Source organism: Eptesicus fuscus, chromosome 4, assembly GCF_027574615.1.
Source record: "Eptesicus fuscus isolate TK198812 chromosome 4, DD_ASM_mEF_20220401, whole genome shotgun sequence".
In the NCBI taxonomy this organism is placed as follows: domain Eukaryota; kingdom Metazoa; phylum Chordata; class Mammalia; order Chiroptera; family Vespertilionidae; genus Eptesicus; species Eptesicus fuscus.
Window position 1 is genome coordinate 70,910,468 of NC_072476.1, and position 10,320 is coordinate 70,920,787.

General features: G+C 42.5%; 1 protein-coding gene across 1 annotated transcript in view; it reads left to right on the forward strand.

Annotated features, from left to right (window-relative positions):
• The window catches only part of LHFPL2 (LHFPL tetraspan subfamily member 2), a 133,993-nt gene that overhangs the window by 26,791 nt on the left and 96,882 nt on the right, over positions 1-10,320 (forward strand). The gene's annotated exons all lie outside the window — the stretch shown is intronic.

The following is a 10,320-nucleotide window of genomic DNA, read 5'->3' on the forward strand; positions in this document are numbered from 1 at the left end:
TGTAATACATATAAATTAAAAAGAATGTTTTTCACGTTATAAAATTTTAAAATTTATTTCATTCTTAAATAACCACTGTTATTTACTAGTGAGTCCACCCATTCAGCACTCAAACCTTGGAATTAGCTTGGACACTTCCATTCTCATTTCCTGCTCCACATTGATTTTCACATATACTTGACTTTTTATCATAAAACAATTGCAAAAAAAAAACCACACCAATTTTACAAAGATGCTGTCATCAAAAGGAATGTAATGCAATCTGTGAATTAACTTGATCTAGTTGTAAGTGGCTAGCATTACACTCATTTTTTGTTTGTTTATTTGTTTTAAATGATTTTATTGATTTTGGAGAAAGGAAGGGAGAGGGAGAGAGAGAAACATCAATGATGAAAGAGAATCATTGATCGGCTGCCTCCTGCACGCCCCCTACTGGGGATTGAGCCTACAACCCCAGGCATGTGCCCTGACTGGGAATCAAATTGTGACCCCCCTGGTTCATGGATCAACAGTCAACCACTGAGCAACACCGGCCGGGCCACAGTTCACTTATTTTTTCTTTGAAAAAATGTAAATACCGCTTCACTCTCCTGTGAGTTCACTGTGGCTCTTCTGGGCACCTTGGCATATAGTGTTGGGAAAGTTGGTCTTAACCTGTATTTGTTCCTTGTAACTAAGTTGGAGTTGCCTTTAAAAGCCTGTGTATTTAACTGCATTATCCAACATTTGTCTTCCATTGTTATTTAGTTATTGTCAAATTGTCCTGAGTAACAAAAACATTTCGATTCTGCCTCCTAGAAATTCTGATTCTTTGTTTGGGATGGGTGGGTGGAACCCAGGCATCTGTATTTTTTAAACAAGCTTGCCTGGCATTACTAATGCCTATGAAGTTTGAGAACTACTGAATTCCACCTTTAGAGTTTCGGGACCATGTGGCTCTTCACTGAAACCCCTTTCTCCTCTATAATATAGCATAACGTTCATTTGACAGATGTTCATTGACTTATTGTCTTTTACTTAACTTCTCTCTCCTTCCCAACTTTTCTTTTCTTCTGTGCCTTAAAAGGTGGGGGGTGGGGTGGGGGGAGGGGGCAGAGGGGAGAGAATGAAGGATTAGAGTTTGTGAGTTTCCAAGCTTCTTATGCACTGTCTTCTCTAATCTGCCCTGCCAATTCCTCTCTCTCCCACATCCTTTTATCCTATTGGATCAGTCTGTTCATGTCCCCTGAGATGCACTTGGCACATCTCTCTTCCCTTGTCCTTGCTTCTGTCCCAAACTAAGAGATGTAAGATTCCTAAGTGAGAAAAACTCTAGGATTGGGAGAAAATGGAAAAGATGTATGTGTTAGGATGGAAGGGACTTAAATTATTTTTGATACAGTGCTTCCAGTTTAGAACTGAGGAAACAGGGAAGAGATGTCATGTACCTGAGATCACACAGGAAGTGAAAAGCCAGGCTTAGAAAGTTCATCTCCTGGCTCCATGCCCAGGGCAGTCCCCCCCATTCCAGGCCATCTGATTTATTGGGGGTGGATCTTCTGTGAGTTTCCAGGTCCCAGAGGTGACTCTTATGGAACAAGGGCTGGGATTTTGCTTGGCATTTGCATTGCTTACAAAATGATCGTGTTTGGTATGTTAAATACTACTCTGTGATTTATTAAGTCAGTACTTACAAATTGAATTTCCTTTTAAATGTTTGGTTTTTGGTTTTATATGAATTTACAGACTCTGGAACATAAACAACTTAAAACACTTTTTAAAAAAATCCTCACCTGAGGATATGTTTTTATTGATTTTTTTAGAGAGAGAGGAAGAAGGGGGGAAGAGAGAAAAAGTGAAACAGCAACCTGTTGTCTCCTGTATGTGCCCTGACAGGGATCGAACCTAAAACCTAGGTATGTGTCCTGACTTAGAATCGAACCAGCAAACTTTTCGTGTACGGAATGATGCTCCAATCAACTGAGCCACTTGACCAGGGCAAAGTCACTTTTTGTGTTTTAAAGGGAAGAGGGCAAAAACTTGAGAACAGAAGAGACTATCAACATTGTCATAAAAGGAGGAATTGCCTTTTCTGGATGTTTATTTATAAATTGTGTTCTACCAGCGTCAGAATGTGGTTTGCTGGTCTTGGACAACAATTCCCTGCTCAGAGCCTCTTCCGCCTTCTGGGTTCCTAGTTGGGTTTTGAGTGCTTGGACTCCGGGGTCCTGATGTCTGGACAGTTGGGACAGGCTGTAGGGGATAGTCACCGACAGGCACATGACTCCTTCACCCAGAATTGGAGTGATGAGATAAAAATCACAAGGATTGCCCAGGGAAGATCAGTAATTTTCACTGTGCGTCTCTTCCTCACTTTTCTGGTATGATTTAGAAGCGGTAAAACTGATTTACAGTAAAGGAAAACTGGGCGCTGTGAGACTCAGGAAAAATACTCTTGGAACTTCTCCATCCCAGGGCTACTTCATTCAGATGTTCAATCACTCATTCATGTCTGCATGCTTCACTCATTACTCAGCAGAGGTAAAGTACCTCCCCGGGGTCTTTCTCCAGGTGCTTCTTATCTCCTGTGAGATAACCCAGGCCGAGCCAGCTTATCTCAGACCGGCTGGTGTGTGCTGGAAGTCCAGTCTTTGCAATGAGGACCCATTCTTATTGCATCTTCCCTGAGAAATAATCTTGTAGCTGTGTGTCTTCTCAAGTCAGTTTCCACTAATATTTATTTGGCTTTAATTGTAGACATTCTATTATGAAGGAGGAAAAAATATATAATTTGGATATCCTTTGATATTGATTTTAATTTATTATAACTCTTGTAACCCATTTCTTCATTTCAGTGTGGAACAGCTAGAGAATTGTGACACTTTCCCCCCTAAAACTGATGAAAGAACATTTCAATTTTATTACCTACTGTAATCAAGAACAACAAATGTAACTTAAATCCACAAATAAGGGTGATATTCCTTAATACCATTATTGTTCATGAAAACCCCCCTTTCTCTCAGAGTACCCTTTGCCAGAAATGCTTATAAGGAAAAAATGCAGTCAGTTTGAGTTTCTTTTCTGGCTTTCTTTGTCTGGAATCCCCTCTGAGGAGGGGCACTTCAGAGACCAGGAGTGCCATGGACTGTCCTCATGCCATCCTGAACACCAGGACAGCTCTTCGTGCCTCTTGTTCCCAAGACACCGTCCCCCCTGATAGATAGTCTGTGTAAACTGCGGGGGTCGGGGCGGGGGGGGGGGGGGGTCAGAAATCCGTCCACTCACTGTACTCACATTGCTGTTAAGCACTGATGTGGCTTAAACTGGATTTGACCCGGTTTTTCGGATTCAAGCCAATAGGTGACTCATTATTTCAGATGTTTGGTTTGTGCTGTTATAGTTGAAGCAGTCTGTAAGGAAAATAGAAAAGCCTGTTGTAAAAATATAGCCTGTCTCCAGGAAGGAGAATCCTGCATCCTGACCGGGGGAGGGGCATCTGCACATGGCTTGTCCAGCTTGTTTTACCTTAGATCCTGGTTTGAAGCAGTCCATCTGTGCCCATGTAGGTGGTGTTGCCCAATATTTTTATATTCTTACATGTGAGTGCAGAACATGCTGGGTACACATGAAGTTTGCTGTCTGGTCACTGAGGGATAGCTGTTCCCTGGGGGATAGCCCAGCCCGGGGCTGGTCAGCAGGCTCCCCGCTGGGGGAGGAGAGAACGCAGTGCTCGCACCCATTCAGAAGGTTAACCTCATCTGATGGTTCCCTCTGAAGTTTGACACGTGATGTATAATATATGTTCTTGCTTTGGTCTTTGGAGACTGCCCAGTTTCTATATGTGATTTACTAATTTTGAAATGTTTGGCTTTCTAGAATCAAAGACTTGTAAAATGTCATTTTTAAATTAACTTTTAAACTATGTTTAAAATTTGTTTTATTGATTTTGAGAGATGGAGAGATTGATATCAAGTTGTTGTTCCACTTATTTATGCATTCATTGGTTGATTCTTATATGTGCCCTGACCAAGTTTCAAACCCACAACCTTGATGTATATATAGGCAAGACGCTCAAACCAACTGAGCTATCCAGGCAGGACTAAACTATGTTTTTAAGTAAAACATTCTGCTAACTAACACATGGGTGTACTACCCATTGGTTTTGTCTTCTTTCTTCCTTTCTTTTTTTTTTTTTTGGTGTCTTGGTTCTTAACTATCCCAGGGAACACTTAGGAAATATTATTGGAATCTTCCCCAAACAGTATGGCAAAGAAACTGTTCAAGATTTGTAGTGGTGTGGCTATGAATCTACTGTTGCATGCCAGTTTAGACTTATAGCCATTATTATTTTATTATATAATTTTGATTAACATATTCGGTGGTGACTGTGTGTCTGATGCTTGTTTTGAGAGCTTTCAGCTGGGTGAATACTAGCTCCTGTCTATTGAGTATATGCCAGGACCCCTACTTAATCCTCACAGATGCAATAGAGAGCATATACTTACTACAGATGCACTGAATAGCTAATACTCAGGTTAATTCACATGCCCAAGGCCACTCAGCTAGTAAGAGCTGACATCTTCCCATGTCAGCCTGACTTGGAGGCTGTCTCTACACAAACCTCTACTGCGCCTCTCCCCCTAAAAACAAGGGGGGGGGGCAGAGCTCCCATGCTACATAGTGCTGAACGTACCTCAGCCTCTCTACTTGACTGGTGTGATACATACATAGCTGTTCTTTCAGAGAAGCAGGAGAGCACAATCGTTACCCTTGGACAAGCTCCTTAACCTTTTTATGTCTTGCTTTCTCCATCAGTGGATAAGACAGTGCCTATGGTTATGAGGCTTACGATAATATCTATAAAGTGTTAGAAGAATGGCTCATAATAGGCACTGTGAAAGTGTTTGCTGTTGTGTATTCGCTTGAAGACCGATAGGATTGAGGTCTCTCTCCACCTCCTGCCTTTCTTGCCTCATCAAGCAAGATGTCCTGGCTCAGCTTGCAGGGATGCTTTAGACTGAGTCAGGCAGGCCATGACTGCTGGCTCGTGAGAGAGGCCTTCTCCGAAACCCGATCCGGTCTTTCCCCTCCAGTCTAGACTATGCTTGTCGCTCCCAGGTTCTTCACATACTTGTTCTATTCATTCTCTGATCCTGTTGCCTCTTCTCCCCAAAATGGGTGTGCCCTCAACCTCTGCCACAATGTGCTGTAAGTATATCATTGCCCACCCAAACACCGATTTAGCATCCCAGGCTGTTGTCCATATGTTTCAGCCAGTGTGGCCACAATGGTGTATCATAAATTATGACCTCCTGGAGGCAAGGACCAAGTCTGTGAGGACCTTGTAGAGCAGTTTTTTAAAAAGGCTTTTTATCATGGAAATGATACCGTTATGGGAGCATGAGTGGGGAAGCCGGAGGTACATTGGGGAGGCAGCTGGTGCCTTTAAGGTCCCAGCCCCCATCTTCCTCAGGCACAAAACTACAAGGTGGAAATGCTTCCCCAGGGATCTCAGGGCCTTGGGCTCTTGACTTGAACGCGTCCCCTTCCTTAATTTAGGGAACCAGGGGTCTTTTTACCCAGCCCACTTCAGGGCAGTGAGCTGCTGCTCTTCTGATTCCCACAGGCAGGGAAGTGAGTCAGGCCTTCCTGGTGCAGGCCCTGTGCTCCCAGGGAAAGGACTCCCTGTGGGCAGCCCCTTGGGCATCTCCGTTAGCCCCTGCGATTGTCAGAAACTGGTAGTGACCCAGCCGTGCTGTGTGCTGTGTGCTCCCAACCGGTGATGCAGAGTACGCGCAAATTCCCGAAACCACAGGAAACCGCCTGTTGGTTTTTGTTTTTAATTGTGGTAAAATACACATAACATAAAATTAACCATCTTAACACTTTAAAGTGTACAGTCCTGTGGCATTAAGAACATTTACGTTTTTGTGCAACCATCTTCACCATCCATCTCCAGAACTCTTTCATCTTGCAAAATGGAATTCTATACCCCATTCCCACTCCCCCAGCCCCTGGCAACCACCCTTCTACTTTCTGTTTCTATGAATATGATTATTCTAAGAACTTGGTATAGAAGGAGTCATGTAGTATTTGTGCTTATTTCACTTAGCACGTGTTCCAGGGTTCATCCATATTGTAGCATGTTTCAGAATTTCCTTCCTTTTTAAGGTTGAATGATACTCCGTTGTAGGTGTGAACCACGTTTTGTATATCCACTCATCTGTTGCTTCCACCTTTGGCTACTGCGATGGATGCTGCTGTGACTATGGTGTACTGCCCTTGGGTTTTTGCTCTGATGGGGAACCTGGGAGTAGATTCTGTTCGGACTGGTTGTGTGAAGGAACCTCTGTTTGTACAGTTTGGAATCTTATCTGAAATTCAGAAAGAAAACCCCCTGAATCACCACGAGGAGTTCAGTTGAGTGTGTGTTCACATGTACCTGGATTTTTACCAGGGTGGAGTGGTCAGGCAGAAATTACTGTAGGTGAAATTCGAAGTGAAGAAAGTGAAAGATGCTCAAAAAGGGTCAGTTTGGTACATAATAGTGAAGCTTTTGTAGAGAGAAAGGGAAAAGAACTCCACTCTCCCCATTCTCCCCACCCAGTGGAGAATTGACGCAGCTCACCGTGAGAGTAGAAACCGCACAGGGACAAACCCAGGTGAGCTGTGGCATTAAAGAACCACTGGTGTGCCTTTTGGAGACAGGAACTCCCTCAGCAGAGTTTGCTGTGGGTTTATAGAGGCCTCTCTGCCCCTCCTCTGGGCACCAGTGAGGGTGGGTGTGCTCTGTCCTGTGGGGACAGAATGCATTCCCATCTCGGGGTACTTCTGGCCTCTCTGAGTTCCTTGGCTGAAATTCCACTAACACATGTGTCACTTCCCTTTGACTTCTAACTATAGGTCTGTGTTGCTTGTTAAAAACACTATTGTACTATTTGCTGATTCTGTTATTATGTGCTCTTGACCACTGTGAAAAGACCACCAAGTGGAAATGATTCCAAGGGAACCATTTCTTTTTAGAAATTTTCCAGATGTTGTACACAGCACATCCTTCTCGGCTCTCCTGTGTGGTGCTCAGTCCGGAATCCAGTTAGAACTAGTCTCTCGGACCCGTGTTCACACGTGCTATGTGAAATAAGCTAGTCACAAAAGCCCAGAAAGAACCCTAGGAAAATGGGATGAATGTGCATGTTGCCCCTTGTTTTTTTCTGTCCATGCTTTCAGTGTTGCTTCAATTAACAAGATGCCTCTTTGTTCCTTGAAGTCCTCACAGCACAAGGTTCCCACTGACTCCTACTCTCCTCACTTACCTTTCACTATGTGTGGTTTTAACAATGCTAACTTTTCCCAAAGAATGCCTTGATGGTTTTCAGAAAGAAGGAGCTCCCTAAAGCTAGGAGGGTAGGGATGGTGATGGTAAGGATTACAGGGCCTAAAGGATTGCTGACACTTTCTTTGCATTGGTCTCAGGATTTACTTTGGATTTTACATGTCATCCTGTGTTTCTGTCCCAGCTCTTCTGCCTGGCTTTTCCCAGATGATTTCACTGAAAAGCAATGGCAAATTATGGCTTGTCTCTTCTGCTAGACCTTTAACGGATAGTTTCTTCCCAAATGTAAACATTTGAGTAAGCCTTCTGTTTAGTGACTCATTAATGTGATGAGGAAAATGTCCTAATAAAGATAAAGGAACTGTAAACCAGTTTCAAAGCTGCAGAGGGAAAAATGTTAGGGCTCTGCAGGTCAACGACTCCCCCCTGTTCTTTGCATTTCATTTGTTGCTTGTTCTGGGAACAGACAAACTGGTTTTAGGGGTTATATCCTCATCTCAATTCTCTTCTGTCAGCTTGTACTTACACCAAGTCAACAGGGTTTTATTTCTGTAGAGTGTCTATCCATATGGACAGGGACTGTGTATGAGGGGATTTTGTGAAAAATAGTAAATGAAATTGCCCTCTTTTGCCACAAACTAGTGCATTAAATGATTCACTAGGTTAGCATCAAGAAACACTTGGTTAATGTTTCCTAGTCAACAGAAATGTCACAAATCCCCAGACATAAAGGGTCAGAGATCCCTAAATAGAACCAAAAGCTTGAGAGAATCAGAAACTTCCTTGTGGTTACGTAAGGCATAGTCTGTGTTACCATTTGCATAACCTTCTTCTGGGGGTATCAACCTTACGCTCTCATCATTTTGGTAAGACTAACTGTTCCAGCATGGACGTAACTATTTTGTTTAATGAAGTATAAACGTATTCCATGTAAAATACCCTTCGTAATAAAAGTATATTGATCTTTATTAAATCCAGGAATAAACCTCAGAGATGTTTTAAGCACAATTGTCCAGCAATTTTTTCACTTAAATTTCAAGAGGCAATTGTATGCCTCAGTGATTTTTAACTTTCCTAGGAAGGAAGACTGAATTGAATACTGGGCGGGGGATTAACACTCTGCAAACTTTCTTTGACAGAAACTTTTCTTGCAGTGTTCATTAGTTGTAAAAATATATGAAGTAAAAATATATGAAGTGAGAAGGAAAAAAATGAATAATAAATAGTAAAACAAAAATCAAAAGGCCAGGTAAATTGACTTTGAGGCTCAAGGTACACTACGAAGAATTTGGATTCAGTTTTATTTACATATTGAATTGAGTTAATGCCTTTATCTAAGTTTGTATCTGCTCTCTTGCCAGGTACTTGTCAAAAGAAAATATAATAATCCGAAGGTAACCTTTCAATACAACATGCCTTTAAAGCGATCTCCCCCCCCCCCATTTTTTTTGTGTTATTACGACTGGGTCTTCCTAGACTACATCCCCACTCCCCCAAAAGTAAGCTATAATGAGGCACTAGCTATCATACAGCTGTGTGTGTGAAAGTGGGTGCATTTGTATAATGATGAAGAGCATTTCATAACAGACATACTACATAAGTCAAGTTTTATGATGATAGAAATGTTTTATTTAGATGTCTTTCCAATTACTTAGACTTATAAAATGTCCTTTGTAAGGTGTAGTCTTGCATACTACACAGCTCGTATTCTGCAGTGAAACCTTGCAGGGGCAGGTTTAATTCTGGGCCCCCTTTAACTTGCTCATGGGGATGCAGGTTAAGAAGAGGTGGGAAAGAGAAGTCGAGAGTAGGTGCCATTCAAGCTGAGTCTTGACTGATTAAGTCCAAATCTAAAGCTGTTTTTTGCAGTAGACTTTGAACCACACTGTGTATGTAAATTAGATAACTTTCTAATTTTTTTAGGGAAACCTTTATTTTTCTGCTGATTCATATCTAAATGGAAACAATGAAGTGGAAAGCATAGTCTGGGTCATTCAGGCCTGACTCTGAATTCTGGCTGCCACCTAACAGCCACTTGACCTTTCTGAACTTCACATGAAGAGGGGACAATAAATTATGCCACACACACATGTTGGTTGGCAGCATTAAATAAGATAGGATAAACAACAATGATTAGTCCCTCCTCTTTAGCACATTAAAGTTGAGTGCCTTGGAAAAGGTGATTTATTTTAAAAGGTCTCCAATGAAATAAGAAAAAGCAAGGTTAATTATTAGATAATGAGTGTGATTAATGCTCTAAGTGCTTTCTCACAATAATTCTGAGTTAGGTGCTGTTATTTCATCCCCACTTTACAGATGAGTAAATTGAGGCCAGAGCAGTTAAATAACTGGAGTTAACCGCCTGTCTGGCTCCAGAGCTTTTAACCCTCAGCATGGAGCTTTTGAAGAGGATAATGAGGATGGCAGTAATAATAATACCTAGATTTTGCCAATGCTTCATCTTTGAGGACTTCTGTGCTCCTTGTTGCTTTTGTTCCTCATAAGGAAAATAGGAGATAGCTAGATATTGGATGAGAAAACTGAGATTCCCAGAGGGAGGCTAATGTGCCCAGGGTTACTGGATCAGTGTGTGGCTGAAGGTGCAAGAACTTTCCCCCCTTGATCCTTGTGAGTGTTCATAGAATGAGAGATAGAACAGTACAGAAATCCTTTTAAGAAGTGGGTGCTGTCAATTTTTTAAAATATGAAACAGACACAGGGAGGTTAGTTGTGTTCAAGGTCACGTGTCATGCCAGTGGCCAACCATAATTAGAAAGGGCAGCTGCAGCCCCAGAGCCCCGGCTTCTGAGCGACCCGGGTGTAAGAGTTGGAGAAGTCCTGGCACATCTCCTTTCTGGCGCACTTGGAGCCAGGGTGCATCCCCATTTCTCCTTCCGGGATTCAGAAACCACCAGGGGAACGTCACTGGTACAGAGGCCCTCACTGGCCATGAGCCCCACCTGCCCCCAGCCACAGCCAGGAGGCCTTTTGCTGAAGGAACCAGAGAG